The sequence below is a fragment of the Aedes albopictus genome, chromosome 3 (genome assembly GCF_035046485.1).
Source record: "Aedes albopictus strain Foshan chromosome 3, AalbF5, whole genome shotgun sequence".
Lineage (NCBI taxonomy): Eukaryota > Metazoa > Arthropoda > Insecta > Diptera > Culicidae > Aedes > Aedes albopictus.
In genome coordinates, this window is record NC_085138.1 from 217,124,170 (window position 1) to 217,140,434 (window position 16,265).

The window sequence follows — 16,265 nt, forward strand, 5'->3', positions numbered from 1 at the left end:
ATCACTGTACAATTGCGCTTGAAATGAGTGCCATACTGAAAACTCTGTCAGTTCAAGTCAGTCTTGTTAAAATTTTCTTGACACTGCGTACCGTTGTACAGGAATCACACTCGTATCACATGTCTGTCCGGGGTATAAGACGTTGCTAGTGAGTTCCCCCAAACTAAGTTATGCTGATGGATATGCTCTTACTTTTAGTTCAAAACAAAAAGACGTACATATCAAGCGCTGTATAATATCCACTGGTTACAATTTAACGGATGGGACACGTTTTACGATGTTGATTTAGAGCGACAAACTCTCACGGACATTTAGTGGAGAAGAGCATAAAGGAAAAACTTTGATATGAGCTGCGCATGGCGCGCGTTTTTCGCCAACATTCGGTTTGGCGGCAGATAAAATCAAATGTAAAAACTCAGACTCCACCGGTGGTTGCTTTCATTCGGTTGGATTGCATGCCGTTGGCAGCATGTTCTATATTCGTGTTGTTCCTGGTTCTGGTAGACAGAAGAAAGAGTTTGAGTGAATGCAACTGTGCAGGCGATAGACCGAGCAATTTGAAGTGGTGAACGTGCTATTAAAATTAACCTGAGGATATTCGTAGTGCATATCTTGGTCGGAAGAATTGTGAATTGCAGTGCGTATTGAAAGGTATTTATTTTGCGTGATTTTTTTTATTGCATATGTTATTCGGCACGAATAATGACTAAGTTTCTCTGACTTTGCGCAAATGTATAATTATAATTGTAAAACAGAAATTTAGTAAATTTAGTATTTTCTTATTATATGGTAGTGGTATGGTATATGGTTCTTATTATATGCTTATTCTTTATTATATTATTCTTTCTTATTAGTATCTTTATTAATCCTACACTGCCGTATTCATCCTATTTGGAAACAGACGATTACGACACCGATTGTTCCCGTTCTTTTATTATAATCACGAGTGCTCCCCTTAACAAAAATCACAAACATAAGATACAAATAATTTCGCTCAAAGGGTTTGTAAATGTAGAATAAAATATTTAACCGGATTTTTTTATCAAAAACATGCAGCGTTTTTGCTGTAGTTCTTCATGGAGGTTTTTCTTGTTCAGTTTTATTTTTTTGGTACCGTAAAATGGGGTGTTAAGGGATACTACTTTGAGCAAATGGCAAACCGTATAAAAATGATGTACAATTTCCAAAATCGCTTTAAATGTGTGTTGGAAATAAAGGTATACTATAAGGATTACCACTCATGGAAATACTACTTTAACTGGACTCTAGGCATCCAAAACTGAACGGCATTGCTTTTTCGCAATTGTGCTACCATTGAAACATTCATTTGTAAGGATAGAAATATTTTTAGGAAAAATATGTGAGTAATCGTAAGGTGTTCTGCAACTGATTTCAAACGAAACTCAAAATCAAAATATTTGATGTTACTAAGGTGGTTTGGTGAATGGTGAAACCTATAGAACTCAGAGTTGGTCTCAAATCCTTCCCAACTAAGCTGAATTATATGGCCAAGTTTCAGGTAATTTGGCTGACAAAAACCCCCCATGACGAAGAGAACAAACCTGCCGATAATACCCATTGTCACCCTAGTTCTTTAGAGACAAGTGTTAGATTTTTTTTTATTCTTAATCGCTTAACCTAATTTACAGCTCTTTTGTCCCCTAGGGCACTACGTGAGCGATTCCAATTGGACGCTGCACTTACGCTTTGTACAGCGCCTAAATATATTCTATTCTTATTCAGCAACATGTATCGAACTGGTGTCTTTTGTGCTGCTTCCACTTTTCTACCCCGTCCACGGTAGAATGATGAGCACGATGATGATGCTGTGGGCTGCTGTTTCTTTTCCAGTCCAATTGAGGGTCGTCCATTATATGAATTGCGGTTCGCCGATATCCAAATTCCGGGTCCGTTAGAGCTATATGCTCCGAAGAGGGTCAGGTGTCAGCTGCTCTCGGGGGGAAGAGCAACTGACGAAAAATTGCAAGTGCCGGGGCTGGGATCGAACCCATGACCATCCGCTTATGAAGCGAACGTGTGGGCCACTGCGCCACGGGCCCCGACAAGTGTTAGATTGATACATATAATTAGAACGTGGTAAAATGTCTATACTTAATGCCGCAGTAGTCCCCTATTCACAGAAGTTTGTGTTCCTCAGGTGTTTTGTTATGTTTTAACGAAGGCGTATTCTTCAAAATAAATTTCTCATCTGTTTTCTTATTTAAATAATATCAATAATTGGTGTTGTGACAAATGCTTTTTAAAATATGGAACATGGCCACTTGTTCCATATATTATGTAAACTAGACTGTCACTAACTGGTGTGGAAGCAAGTATTTATGAAGAAGACGCATGGTATTTAATAAACCATTCAAAAACTCATCTTCACCACAGTTATTAATTGAAGGGCTTTTTTTTGCCTGCCGTTGCATGAATTTGTATATTGTGAGGCAAGTACAATGATACACTATGACCCACCCTATTTTATGGTACTTCCACAGAACTTTTTTATATTATTCTTTCAAAACTGTATTGATTTTTTTTTCACTTTCATTAATGATTTTTTTTCTAAACATTTTTAAAAATTGATCCAGGAATGCTTCTACTGTAGGATCTAAAGAAAAAAATCAAGATTTTTTTCTTGATCAGAGCACCCGACGAGAATTCACGCAAAATTTTATTTCAGATTTTTTTTTCCCTCGAGTGTTAATAATCCGCTTTAAGTTACTGTTATTGGCATTGTGCTTTTGTTTGGTAATTGGAAACATTTAAAGCTACATGACGCACTCGAGGAAGAATCGGTTGGTCATTGGAATTTCTAGCAACATTTGTGACGGAATTTCAAAAACGAATCATTGAAAGAATTGTCCGCAAAATAACTTAAAAAATACACGTTCAATGCTTCCATTGAGCTGTTATTCGCAGGAAGCACGACACTAAACAACGGACCAGTGGCACAGCCGTAAACTTTTCCTGACAGCTGCGGCAAGAATCCAACCCGCGCTCCCCAGAACGGTTCGGCTAAATGTTTGACAATCTAGAGTAAGTCCTGAAGTACACAGGGTGCAGATTTTTAAAGAGGCTAACATGGAAAAAGTGAGAAAATGTATGAAAAATAAAATTAAATAATTTCAATGATATTTTTAGATAGGGGTACAATCAGTTATCTTTGTTTTTGAGTGTTTAGCCTTTCCTGAGATGTAAGTAATGTTCTCCGTCCAGATTAAGGTGGCCCACACTTATATGAAAAACAAAAATTTTGAAAAATGCCAAGTCTTACTTCCAATACTAGTTGTTTTGAACTCGAAAATTTAAAATTTTTGCATACATTTGGCCAAGTTTTCCCATACACACTTCAAGCGTTTTGAGCGCCCTCTTAGGCTAAATTGATTTTGTTCAAATTTTGTACGTAGCTTCTTGGAGTCCAAAACAACTTGTTTTGGAGGTAAGACTTGACATTTTTCGAATTTTTTTGTTTTTCATATAAGTGTGGGCCACTCTAGTCCAGATTCTAAATGGACAATGCCTTAGGACAAAGTACATTCCTAGGTACATTCAGCCTTTTCAGTAGTTGCTGCTGGTATTTATGACGATTTATACAAATGAAAAAAAAAATGGTTTAATACTTGGAGAAATTTTCTTAGCACTTCTAGTCACTTGAAACACATGCGAAGTTGCAGCTGCGAAGTAAATTTGATTTTTTTGTTATCTGTTGCGCATCGTTGAGCAAATTAAGTGCTACAATATGCACTCAATTTGGATGAGTTGCGACATTGCTAAGTAGGTTAAAAATCAGTTTTCGCACCGCCGGATTTCAACCTAAAGCATAATACATTAATGAAAAATAATTGCGCTCATTATATTCTTGGGCATGTTTTAAAGCAGTTTCAGGAAGTTAAATAGATATGATTTCGGTAAGAATTTCAAAGCCCGGGAAAAATCCCTGAAAGATTCTCTAAAAAAAATCTTATCCATTTTTTTTTAAATGCAACCATAGACGTATCACTTGGAACAAAATGCGATAAAAAATATCGCCAAGCAAACATAATCGCCCAATGCTAATTATGCTGTGGTCCGCAAACCCACTGAGTAGATGACGGTAGTGAGCAAACGTCAAACAGGAGCAAAAGCGATGCGAGCGCTATGAGCGAGCGATTTGCGAACTACGGAATATTTGAATAACCCGTTAAGGCGAAACTGGAAGCATTTCCTCATTTTTTGGTTTTCGAATTTTTATTAAATAACGATGCAATATGTTCAAAATCGGTTTTCGTGCACATGTAGAGTATAGATCAGGGTATCTTCTGATTTTTTTACGCGGTAGAAAATGTTTATCGTTTTTGCAGAAATCATTTTTGAACAAAATTTCACTAAAAAATGGTTTATGAAAAAATGATAAACATTTTCTACCACGTAAAAATATCAGAAAATACCCTGATCCATACTGTACCGATTTTGAAAATATTGCTTCGTTATTTAATAAAAAATCAAAAACCAAAAAAATGATGAAATTCTTCCAGTTTCGCCTTAAAAAGGGAAACGATGGAAAGTGAGTAGAGTGAGACGTCTGTTTGTCTGTGATTCAACCATCAAATTTGGTTAGATATCTTGACAATTTTTTAGTGCATTTTTTGTGCAAGGACTGTTCAATGAATTAAGGTGAAACATCAAGAAATCCTATTGCAATTTTGCGTACAAACTTTAGAGGCACAAATCTGACGAACGAAGCATCGAACTAAGCACTTGTTTATCCTGGCTTTGCTCACTAGCAAAAAGAGTCAGCTTTTCCAAATCGAGCGCATTTGTTTACGATTTTATAAGATTGGTGCTCTTGAAAACGTGAGTAGGGGTCCAAGCCGGCGATTGTGGCAGCCATATTTGTATTCTCTGAAGTTTCTCCTTAACTGCATCGGCTGTTTTTCTACTCTCCGCATCGAACACAGAGGCGCTAGCTTCTATACGCGAACAACCGTTAAAAGTAAATCGCAAAAAATAGTATGTCGAATTGCATCTAAAGGCAAATTTCTCGAAATGTTCAAATTGGAATTCCAAATTTGCTGCCAATGCCATTCCAATCGAGCAGGAGACCAGTCAAACGCGCTTCAAGCATACCCAAGTAACCCCACGTCTCCACTAGACAGAAATGTCTTGCCATTTTGCTGCCAAAAAGAGAAAACGTAACAGAAATGATCAACACCGCTGCTTTCCATGCAAACAGCGAGAGAACATTTCTGTCATGACACATCTGTCCAGCAAAATGGCAAGACATTTCTGTCTAGTGGAGACGTCGGGTAGGCCTTTTCAGCTGACAGGTCCGTGTTTGCCACTGTTTACATTCGCCGAACAAGGGCGCAAACGCTAAACTGTCATTTTCATAGGGTATTGCAAGCACCTGATCTAACCTCACTTTGTCTGACAGTTCAGCGAGCTTGTTTACAAGGTGTTAGAATTTTTAACGAGCGACGAAAATTAAACTCACGATTTCCATCCCGAAACCATTATGATACGGAGATATCAATTATATTAAACACTACTAGTACAAAACCAATCGTCTAATTACCGTTTTACTGAAATTGTATCGGAAAACAGTTTTGCCGGATTTCCACTAGAGACTAAGTCCATGTAAACAAGCTCACTGAACTGTCACGGCTTCGTGACGTCATGCAGTATCCTATAGGAGAACTGTCAAAGACTCGAAAAATCAGCTGATTTAAGACGTCAAATGAAAATGCCCATTTCTCTACATCATTATCGTCATGACGTGACAATCATCATCAACAGCAACAATCATCAGATTTCGTGTCTTTAGCCTACAGTGTCTTTAGGTAGAACACACAGGACAGAAAAAGGACTAAACATAAATTACGTAACGGGTACCGAGGATTGTTCACAATCTGCGAACTTGACTGCGAAAAAAAAGCGACCATGACGCCGCTGATTATACCTTCCCGATCAGAAACGAATATCAAAATTATAACCAGTGGAGTTATTATTTCAAAGATAATTTCATAACAGCAGGTGTTATAAAAATTGCCACTTAGGTGTTAATATTACAATAATTGGCCTATCCATATGACAGTTACAACATGTCTTGATACAATTACAACAAGCTTTTAACAAAGGGCGATATAAAAAAAACAAGAAAGTAAAATAACATCATATCACATGTTGTTAAAAGCAGATATACATTTTTTGGGTAAAAATTATGTAGTGTAAAAATTAACTCATTTTTCGGTAATTCATTTTTAGAGAAAAAAATTTTTTTTATTTTTATTTATTTAAATTTTATTTGGGCATCAGAAAACTTCTCCACATGGTATGTATGTATGTAGGTAGCCACCATCCTAGCTTGAGTCTTGCTCTGCATGCAGTTCCACTTAACAGTAAAGATCAATTTCATTACCACACTGACTTCAGCATACCGCTGTATGAAGGGCCAAAAGGGGGTGTGGCGGACCCGTAAGTAGAGACACTTACGCGAAATCCGCGGGCTTTAGAGAATCTCCTTCCAACAATATGATCCAACAGAGTGAATAATGAAACTTACATTACTTGTCAAGCTTTCTACGGGATGGTTTGTCACAAGAAGGGCGCGTCACATCCATTGCAACTGTCGGGATAGAAGAACCCATCTACAAGGATGTTATAGTTACTTCTCACCACACTCCGGCTGGCAATCCACTCCGTCGTACAGTTACAACTTCAATGATGCCCTGATGCTCCCACCCGGCCCAATATAGTCATATAGTTACATAGTTATATAGTTATACAGTTTTAAAATTATATATAGTTATATAGTTATATAATCATATAGTAATATTATAGTTATGTAGTATGATTCAATATGATGAAATATAATGATATGTTATGCAATCATTAAAAATAACAACGAAATATAATGTATTGAAATGTAGATAATTTGAATGGGTATTACATATTCACTGACGATTCTTTTCATGACCTAGATGACAGAATAGAGCGTTATTATGATAATAAAATGTTATTGAGGTAGATGTATAAAATCAATAAAATAATATAATACAGTAGAATATAGTTTAACGCATTAAAAGGCCAGACACGAATGCCACATAAGTGGTAAAGTGTCTTTAATAAATATTAATAATAATAATAATTAAAAGGCACTATAAATATGCATAATGGAATCAAATATAGTATAGTAAAATGTGAAGGTAGATTATTAAAAGAAATAATATTTGCCGACGAATAGTATTACTGCGTTTGACCTTCAAGTAATGTATTAGTAGTCGCCCTTGGGAATGCAAAAAAAAATAGTTATGAAATGACAGCCATCTATCTAACTACAAGGATATTATGGTGTCTTCTCTCCTTCCTCTGGTTGGCAACCCCTCCATCATCCAAATGTGACTTCAGTTCAGAAAACTTCTCCACATGGTATACATAAAACCTACGGATTCGAACCTAGGACGCCTAAAACCTGGAACAGGAACTCGTCGTTTTTATCAGTGAGGCTATCGCAGAACTTAGAGTGAAGGACGGTATAAGATGAAATGGTTCTTTGTATTGTTAGCCTCTCTATAAATAGACCTATTGATCCAATGTACAAGAAAGGGAAAGCATGACGTCACCATGCGTGTAAATACAACCCATTTGCCCCCTCAGTTTCAATGCCTTGCGCGTTTGTTGTGCACTGCAGCCAGCGTGCACGAATTCGGAGCTGGAGAGCCAAATCGCTATAGTCACACTACAGACAAACAGAAGACTCACTCTACTCACTTCCCATCGTTCCCTTGTTAACGGATTATTCAAATATTTTGTAGTCCGCAAGTCGCTCGCTCATGGCGCTCGCAAATTTGTGCTCCTGTTTGATGTTTGCTCACTACCGGCATCTATTCAGAAAGTTTGCGATCCACAGCGTAATTAGCATTGGGCGATTATGTTTGCGTGGCGATTTTTATCGCATTTTATTCCAAGTGATACGTCTGCTTGTCTGTGGTTACACGCATGCAATTATGTCTTCGGTATCTTTAACTAAGTTGTACAAATAGCTAATGGCTTTCAAATACTAGAAAGGGTGGAACTCACGACTACTTGGCGCCAGCGTTTACAAATATAATGCATTTGTTTGACATGTTTTATTTCATAACATTGCCTTCAGCAAAGTTGTTCAGTAGCCTTAAGGTGCCTAAGTGGTGGACAATTTGGTAGGAAAATCCATCGCAATTTTTTGCATAAATTCCCATGGAGGAATGCATGAATGAATTTTTGAAAGAAAGGAATTTTAGAAAGGGTCTTTTGTGTAAATCTCGATTTGTAATATAAACTTTGGAGTAATTCTTGAAGAAATTTATTTTCGCACATGGAGCGTTCCGGAAGTCGATCGCTACATATAACACTTCGTTTCGCGGATGAACTAAACACTTTATTTACTCGAACAGAAAAACTATATACCCGATTTTTTTTTTTGCGTGGGTTGTTATACGCGCTATACTTCAGGGAATTTTAAACCTATATCCATGAAATTTTGTACACGGATAGTATTCTAGATGTGTACAAAATTTCATGAAAATTGGTTGAAAATTGACTGAGGTATTTTTTTTTCCTCCCCTGTTGGGGAAATTAAGCCACTGCGTCCAATAGGCTGAACTTTTGTGGCTGTCATTTGACACCAGTCTTATAAACATTGTTGGTGCCGCTTTTAATTGCCTTCATTATAGGTTAAAATTAAAGCAATATCCACAGAAGTAGAAAATTTTTCACAAAATTTGGTGATATAGTACAATTAGTAAAGGGGGCCCATATAGCCGAGGCGGTAAACGCACGGGTATTCAGCATGACCATGCTGAGGGTGACGGGTTCGATTCCCGGTCGGTCCAGGATCTTTTCGTAAAGGAAATTTCCTTGACTTCCTTGGGCATAGAGTATCTTCGTGCCTGCCACACGATATACACATGCAAAATGGTCATTGACAGAGGAAGCTCTCAGTTAAAAACTGTGGAAGTGCTCATAGAACACTAAGCTGAGAAGCAGGCTTTGTCCCAGTGAGGACGTTACGCCAAGAAGAAGAAGAAGAAGAAGTAAAGGGTAGTAGGGTCGCCTAATTCCGTGGTAGGTCACCATTCACCGTGGTAGTAGGGCTAGGGACCCATTCACCGTGTATGAGAAATTTTATTCTACTTTGTTTAAAAATGACCAAAACAACCCAGCCCAGGGAATTTTCTTCGTTGAAATTCATTTCAAGTAATAACTTGCAAGATTTTATTAGAAAAACGAATGTTAAAATTTTCGATTTTTTCTAGATATATGGGCTTTGTCAAATTTCATTCGTTTTTGATGAAACTTTTACAGAAAACCACAAATGAGTTGAATTTTAGATATATGCTATGGAACCACGAACGATCACCGTTGTTCCGGATTTAGGCCGGAAAAACCTGGGGTACCCTAGATACCGAAACAGAAACTTTTTAAGAAAAATACACGAAAACGTGTTGAAATTCGCAACAAATAAATTATTTTTAAATCTTTATTCTAGCACACCTTTACATGCACGGTTCTGAAACAGTTGAACATGTTCCGGCCACGTAGCAGGCCGGAACCGGTTCCGGTAGGGACCCAAAGGGGACACTTTCTGAATTTCACAGAACCACATCGTTAGACGGCTCAAAATTCATGATTTTTCATGTGGATCTCAATAGGCATAGTGCCGATGTCCGACAAAGGATTTGGCCATTTCCGGGTATTCCGGAACCGGTTCCGGTAGGGACCCAAAGAGGTCACTTTCTGAGTTTCATAGAGCCACATCGTTCGACGGTTTAAAATTCATGATTTTTCATCTGGATGTCAATAGACATAGTTGCCGATGGCCAATAATTGATCTGGCCACTTCCTGGATATTTCGGAACCGGTTCCGGTAGGGACCCAAAGGAGATACTTTCTGAGTTTCACAGAGCCACATCGTTCGACGGCTCAAATTTCGTGATGTTTTATCTAGAAGCCAATAGTCATAGCGCCAATGATCAAATATGGGTCTGACCACTTCCGCATATTCCGGAAACGGTTTCGGTAGGGACCTAAGTGTTTTCTGTATTTCACAGAACCACATCGTTCAACGGCTCAAAATTCATAATTATTCATCTTGATGTCAATAGGTGTAGTGCCAATGGCGGACAATAGATTTGGGCACTTCAGAATATCCCGGGATTTCAATAGGGGCCCAAATAGAACACTATCAAAAATTCACTTAATCCCCTCGTTCGATTAATCAAAATTCATGATTTTTTTTATCTGGAAGCTAATCGTCGCAGAGCCAATGATCAAAAATGGTTCTGGCCACTTCCGGACGTTCCGGAATCGGTTCCGCTAGGGATCCATAAAGGACACTTTCAGAATTTTACGTAACCCCATCGTGCAACGGCTCGAAATGCATGACTTTTCTTCTATTCATTAGTCATCTTAAGCAGCACATGTGTCACAGAAGAGCCAGGCAGCGCAGTTTTTGAAATTGACTTAGTTATAGTAGAAAGTGCCCAAAATAAGATCCTTTATTTGAAGAAACTCAAACCCTATAATGCGAATGTATTTTTGCTGACAATAAATATTACAAATCGTTCAATAATTCGGTAGTTCAACTGTATGGATAATGCTGAAACTGCACCAGGTACTGATAATCAGATGGATTTGAATATTTTGGATTCCTTCAAGAGATCTCCTTGGCATTTCTCCGCGGATTTCTATAAGAATGCCTTCAGTATTTCTTCTAGGGAAGTTCTTTCTGTATTTTTACGGACATTTTCCAGACGATTTCAACACTAATTCCGCTTGGAAAATCGCAAGAATGTCTTCCTTCTTCTCTCAAAAATCCTCATGTGGTACCTGCAGAGATTTTCCCAAGAATTCCTCCAGGAATTTCTCGCAGAGTTTATCCAACAATTCCTCCGAGATTACCGTTCTTAAAATTCTGGCTGAGATTCATGTTATATTTTTTATGGGATCCATGCAGCAGTCTCTACTGTAACTATGGATTCCAATAGAAATTCAGGCTGAGATTTTTTTATAAGGATTCCTTCAGAATTTCTCTAAAGCTCCTTCTATGAATATCTCTTCGTTTTCTTGATGGAAATTCCCTTCAGACTCGTTTGAGTTTGGCTTGGTTTCTGGAATATTCGGAAGGGGTCAGATCAATTATTGGCCATCGTGCTATGCTATGCCTATTGATACTCAGATGAGAAACCATGAATTTTGAACCGTTGAATGATGAGGTTACGTAAAATTCTGAAAGTGTTCATTTTGGATCCCTACTGGCATCGGTTCTGGAGCATCTGGTAGTGGTAGAACAATGTTTACGATTACGACTATTAGCTACTAGATAAAAAATCATGAATTTTGACAACATCGAACGAGAGGCTCACGTGTCCTCTTTAGGTCCCTACCGAAACCGTTCCCGGAATATCCGAAAGTGGCCAGATCCATTGTCCGCAGTCGGTACTATGCATATTGATTTCTAGATATATAATCATGAACTTTGAGTCGAACGATGTGGTTCTGTGAAATACAGAAAGTGTAACTTTTGGGTCCCTACCGGCACCGGCTCCGGAATATCTGGAAGTGACCAGAACCATTTTTGATCATTGGCGCTAAGACTATTGGCTTCTAGATAAGAAAAAATCATGAAATTTGAGCCGTCGAACGATGTGGTTCTGTGAAATTCATAAAATGTCCCCTTTGGGTCCCTGCTGGAACCGGTTCCGGAATATCCGGAAGTGGCCAGAACCTTTGTCGAACATCGGCACTATGCCTATTGACATCCAGATGAAAAATCATTAATTTTGAGCCGTCGAACGATGTGGTTCTGTGAAACTCAGAAAGTGTCCCCTTTGGGTCCCTATCGGAACCGGTTCCGGAATATCCAGGAAGTGGCCAGATCAATTATTGGCCATCGGCACTATGTGTATTGACATCCAGATGAATAATCATGAATTTTGAACCGTCGAACGATGTGGTTCTTTGTAATTCATAAAGTGTCCTCTTTGGGTCCCTATCGGAACCGGTTCCGGAATATCCGGAAGTGGCCAAAACTTTTTTTGATCATTGGCACAATGGCTATTGGCTTCTAGATAAAAAAATCATGAAATTTAAGCCGTCGAACGATGTGGATCTGTGAAAGTCAGAAAGTGTCCCCTTTGGGTCCGTACCGGAACCGGTTCCGGAATATCCGGAAGTGGGCAAATCCTTTGTCGGACATCGGCACTATGCCTATTGAGATCCACATGAAAAATCATGAATTTTGAGCCGTCGAACGATGTGGTTCTGTGAAATTCAGAAAGTGTCCCCTTTGAGTCCCTACCGGAACCGGTTCCGGCCTGCTACGTGGCCGGAGCATGTTCAACTGTCTCAGAATCGTGCATGTAAAGGTGTGCTTGAATAAAGATTTAAAATTAATTGATTTGTTGTGAATTTCAACACGTTTTCGAAGGTAGTCCCTGTTTTGGTACCTAGGGTACCCCAGGTTTTTCCGGCCTAAATCCGGAACAACGGTGAACTGTCATGGTTCCATAGCATATATCTAAAATTCAACTCATTTGTGATTTTCTGTAAAATTTTCATCAAAATCGGATGAAATTTGACACAGTTACAGATTTTTAAACTTTTGATGGTGGCACCTGGTACTGTGAAGGTTAATATCTGTACTACCCCAAACCGTGTGATGCGCATTGGCGTCACAGCCAATAATAAACGATTTGTTGTTTTCTTTACAGAATTGAACAAATGATGCGATCTCAGGAGGAGGTACCTCAGGAACATCACCAGGAAAGTAAGCTGAAGCCACAGCGATCTCAGTTTAACCCCTAGTGGTTGGTACCTCTACCATGACCGCATCAATGTCCTTTCTGATAAACTCTGTAATAGGATAGCATTTTAACGTTTTGCGTACTAAAACAGCGGTTATGGGAGAATCTTGTTGCTCATACTAAAATAGTTTACTATTTTGTGTCAGAACTCGAAGAATCTTTCGTTTATTGGATCATGGCTCTTGAATAAGCGCCACTTCCAGTCCTTCTTTTTTAAACCTTCGACTCAACACAGCAGAAGCACCTTTTGATGAAGGTTTACCTGTACGAACTTAATTCCTGCCATAAAAAAAAATCATTTACCCACTTTTATTAAGCCTCGGAATTGAGACGTAAGAAAAGTGGCCGATTATCCCGGAGACAAATAAGATCCACGGCGTCATTTTTCCGTTTAACACAGTAAGGGCAACATACTGTGGAGGGTGCCCTGCTGGTACTCCACAGGCTCCGTTAACGGTTAAGTTTTTATTAGACCCCCCCTAACCATTCATTCCTAGGCATGGTACGCTTAACACCATGAATTAGGTGTCGCTTGTTTGGTGGACTTTTACCACCGGATTAGGTAATCCGTAGTGATATTCTTAGCCAGTTGAGGGAACTGCTACCGCTATCAATTGAAATTTTAGAAATGGAAACATTTGTTTAACGTATTAAGCAAAAATAATAAGTGTCTTTCTGGAAGCTTTCTTTCATATTCTTCCAACATCATATTCTTTTGCACGTTCCAACGGCTGAAAGTCCCTATAATAAAACTAAATCCATCAATTTAGCACGTTTTGGTGCTTTCTCATAATTGATTAATGCATTTCTTTTGTCTTATTTTTGATAATTTGGTTTTGATTTTTTTTAATTATCAAACCACATCGTAAGTCATTGTTCGAAATGGATATGATCGATTCTATTTGAGGACAAACGTCTTAAAATCCCGCTCCAACAATGCATCAGAACTTCAGACGCACAAATCTCAAGAAGCAAGCTTCAAACAACACAAATCTTCAAGAAGCAAGCTTCGAACAGAAAATAAAAAGATCAGAAGCGCTAGTTTTGTTTACGAAGAGATTTGTGCATCTAAAATCGTGAGTAGGTGCCGAGGTCGGCCATTGAGGCGGCCATTTTGGGATTCTAACAAGTCTGTCCCTAAATAAACAAGATCGTTTCCATTCATTATGAAGTGCCATGTAAGTGCAATAATGTATGTAGGTGCTACCCATTAATAACCTACCCAAGCAACCAAAAGTTCGGATTCCACTTGAAGAACGAACTCAGAAGTTCAAGTTCGGTTCAATTCCAGGTTTCGTTGAACTTAATTCTCCAAAAAGTTACTCTTGTATTGTTTATGAACTTGGAAGTACATGTACAAGCTTTTGACTTCTCTTCAAAACGACATTAAAGTCGAAGAAAGGTCCAAAAAGAACTTATGTTGAACTTTAAAATAGAGTTCAATCAAATATTAACCGAACTCATGTTGAACCTTTGCGTGCCTTTAAAATTCAAATATAGTTCATTTGAACATATTCCAACAACTTGAAATCATCCGTTCCGAACTTGTTTCGAACTTGTTTTGAACTTACTACTGAAAGTTCGGATAAATATTAACCGTACCAAAAGTGAACTTCACTTGAACTTCGGCGACAGCGGGGCCGGGGAGAAGTTCTCATTCAATTAAATCACTCGGAAATCGAGCCCAGCAGCCACAGCTTGTGTGAATTCCACAAGTACACTTTGTTCCACTATAATATTTGAACGTACTTACTTGTAACGAAGACTACTTTATCAAGAAGACATGAAACTCTGCTATTTTCCCATACTAACGGCAGGCGTCACCGACGGCACCGCCGCCTGGTGAGCTAAGGTGGTACCTTTGTGTAAAGGTGTAAGAGTGTATTGGTGCGAGTATGAAAATTTACACACACTATCATGAATAGTGCCACCTTCATCCGGGGTGGCGCTGCTAGCAGTGACTCCCGATTTTCAGCAGTGCTGCAAGTCTTCTTGATAATGTGGTCTTCGCTTGTAATCAACGCAAAGGATCCGTATTGTGTGGATCAAAGGCTGCCCCGCAGCGGAAAACTGTTCCCCCTAGGATGCCGCCGGGGGTTTTTCGGCTGCGCACAAAAATTTTCCAGCTTTGCTGGATGTTTTCACACCCGTCTCACTTGTCACTGCAGCGCACCGGTAATCGACGCAATCGTATTCACTGAAAACCAAGCTGAAAACTTATAATCTTTTCTTGAAGTCGATACACTGGCCTTAATTTATTGCTTTGCGCTGCGAACCACAACAAACTGAAAATGTCAAACTGCGTAAGTTCACAAGAAGTTCCACGTGAATAAAATAAATAAATAAATAAAGAATAAAATAAATACTTTGCATTAGATAGACTCGTGAATCAAACATATAAAGCTATGTTTAATTTAATATATGAAAATATCTGTAAAAAACGCACGGGATAAAAACTTTTGTTTTCTACTGAAGAGAAACACGCAAAATGATGACATGAAATATTTGTTGTTAGGAACCGTCCATTAAAGACATAGCATTTTAGGGGCAGTTTATGATATTGCTAGGAGCCTTCTATTAGGTATAGGAGAATATACTTTAAAAGGGGAGGAGCTGTCAAAAATTTGCCATTAATGCTACCGTGATTTCGAATGCAATTAATCACTTTTCACAGTTTTTGGCGTCTAATTTTTGAATAGTTAGCGATATGGTCAAACTCAAACATAACAGAATCTTTGAAAAAGGTCCAATAAGGACCGAAACGTCGGGTTAGAAAACATATAGGGTGCGTGCACCGGTTTTGGCCAGTCTAAGGGAAATCATTTTTCTAAAAATAACCAATAATCCAATGTAAACTACCAATGTGTTAAATGAAAGGTTTCGATCTATACTTTATTAGAAAAATGCAGAAATCAAGCTAATACTTGATTTTTGTATTAAAAATGGCACTGGCCAAAATAAAAGCATTGCCGCAGTTTTGGCCATATTCTAAGCTTTGGTTTCTATTTTGGCCAATCACGTGTATTTCTTATGGGAGTGGCCAAATTAGAAGCACCCTGGCCAAAATAGATATATGGAAGCTGATTTTTTAAGAAAAATAATTTTTTTCTTCCGGTTTTTAATCAAAATGTATGGTTTTCACAGCTGTAATCATCATATTATTTTAGAATCTACTAGTGAAAAATAAATTTATATCAATTTAGATCGTAACAGGCTGAATACCGCACTATGGCCAAAACTCCGGGCTGGCCAAAACTGAAGCTTCTACCCTAGTTGTTGTTGATTGACCAAATTAGACTGAAATGCCAATTAAAGATATCATCCAACGTACAGTCGATCACCCAAAGAAAGTCAAACTCAAAGCAATAAAACAAGTACGACCACGATTCTCACCAGTCAACGAGATTGAAACTTTTACTACAAATCATTTTATTACAA

General features: G+C 38.3%; 1 protein-coding gene across 5 annotated transcripts in view; it reads left to right on the forward strand.

Moving 5' to 3' along the window:
• Nucleotides 1-416: 416 nt before the first annotated feature.
• LOC109406245 (tachykinins) overlaps nucleotides 417-16,265 on the forward strand; it is an 81,493-nt gene continuing 65,644 nt past the window's right edge. For 2 of the 5 annotated variants that reach the window (XM_062858826.1, XM_062858824.1), the window contains exon 1: nucleotides 417-651. The gene's annotated coding sequence lies outside the window, so the exon portion shown is untranslated. The remainder of the gene's footprint in view (nucleotides 652-16,265) is intronic. The other 3 variants (XR_009999016.1, XM_062858825.1, XM_062858823.1) reach the window with 2 other exon arrangements.